The sequence below is a fragment of the Empidonax traillii genome, unplaced genomic scaffold (genome assembly GCF_003031625.1).
Source record: "Empidonax traillii isolate 1590-97213 ecotype Southwest subspecies unplaced genomic scaffold, ASM303162v1 scaffold1493:size124086, whole genome shotgun sequence".
Taxonomy (NCBI): domain Eukaryota; kingdom Metazoa; phylum Chordata; class Aves; order Passeriformes; family Tyrannidae; genus Empidonax; species Empidonax traillii.
The window spans coordinates 60418-62321 of record NW_020956686.1 but is presented as its reverse complement, the minus strand read 5'-3'; positions in this window follow the sequence as shown (position 1 = coordinate 62321).

Genomic DNA, 1904 nt, shown 5'->3' with positions numbered 1-1904 from the left:
GGGTGTGGGGCAGATTGGGGGGGACCTGGGACAGATGAGGGGGTCTGGGGCAGATTGGGGGGGACCCTGGGTATGTATGGGGTGGGATCTGGGGCAGATGAAGGGGGCAGGGGTAGCTGGGACGCACAGGGGGAAGTAAAAGAGGGCACTGGGGCAAACTGGGAGGGATCCAAGGGTAGACAGGAGGGTCTGGGGGGCAGCTGGGGGGGTGGGTGGAGGGTGAGGGGAAGGTGGGGGGGACTGGGAGAGATGGGGGACCCAGTGGTGAGAGCTGGGGTAGATTAAGGGGACACAGGGATAGATGGGGTGGAGCTGAGGAAACAGCTCACCCCCCTGGGTGGGTTTTGGGGCTGGAGCCACCCCAGGGGTACAACCCAGCAGGGGAAAAACCTCCAGGCATTCTGAAACTCGTGCCAACAGCTCACCCAGCCCCAGAACCGTGCCTCAGTTCCCCCTTCAAAAAACTTGGGGTAACGGTGGGATGAGGGGACAGGGATGAGGGGACAGGGCTGTGTCCTGTTGTGACAGTGACCTCCAAGCAGCTCCTGGGTGACCCTGGGGTGACTTTGGGGGTCTGGTCACCTCGAGGGGCCCTGGCAGTGGTGGCTGTGGGAGGGCAGGGAACAGATGGATGGGATGGGAACGAGCCATTTCTCACACACGTGGAATTCCTTCTTTCCCTGTGAAAGGCCTAAAAATAGAGTCTCATAAACCCCCTCGTCTGCCTCCAAAATAGACCCTGGGAGGGGGCCAAGGGGGGAAAGGGAAAGTTACTGGGGTGAAGGAGGGAAAATCAGCCAAATCCAGTCAAAAATGGAGCTGGACCCCAGACCAGGGGGCAGGGGGACACAGCCCTCCCACTCACCCCCCTTCCTGAGCATCCTCCCACTGCCCCTCAGATTAGGAACTCAGAGAAACCCTCTCCACAGGGGTGGGAAGCATCAAGGGGGGGTCTGGGGGCCCCCCACCTGAGTCACTTGACTCGGTTTTAATTGCTCTGTAATTAGCAGGAACCAAATTAATTTTTTTTTTTTAAAAAGTGCATAAATAACACCAGCGAGAAGTGAGAGGGGGGGAGGAGGGGACAAAACCCGGGGAAAGGAAGGGAGGTGTCCCCGGGGTAGGGAGCGTCCCTGGGACACCGCGGGGGGGGGCCCAGACAAGGGGGGGCATCCCTGGGGCTGGGAGGGTCCTGGAGCACTGGGAGTCCCTGGGGCAACGAGGTGTCCCAGGGCAGGGGGGGTCCGGTGTAGAGGGGTCCCAGGGCAATGGGGCCGCAGGTCGAGGGGCTTGTCCCAAGGCAGGGGGTCCCCCGGTGCAGGGGGGTCCCCGAGCGGGGCCGGCAGAGCCGGGCCGGGCGCGTTGCTGGGGCTGCATCGCCCCGCAGTGGCCGCGGCCACCCCTGCAGGGACCGGGACGGGGGTCCCGGGGTGCCCACGGGGGCTTCTCACACCGGGGGTGGTTTTGAGGGGACCCACGGGAGGGATTTGGGGGGGGACGGGGAGCGCGGGGGCGATGCCATCGGGTCTTTGTCCCCACTGGGTCCCTGTCCCCACTGGGTCCCTGTCCCCACCGGGTCCCTGTCCCCACCGGGTCCTTGTCCCCACCGAGCCCACGGGGGCAGCGGGAGCTGGGAGTGTTCCCTCGGTCAGAGGGAGTGGGGGTGATCCCAGCTGGGGGTGTCACGATGGACCCCGGGCGGGCGGATGGGGTGGGTCCTGGTTTGTGTGGTGGATCCCGGGTGACGGGATGGATCCGGGGGGTGGGGGTGGGTCCTGGTTTGTGTGGTGGATCCCGGGTGACGGGATGGATCCGGGGGGTGGGGGTGGATCCTGGTTTGTGTGATGTGTCCTGGGGAATGTGGTGGATCCCGGGACTTCTAATGGATCCTGGCTCATACGATG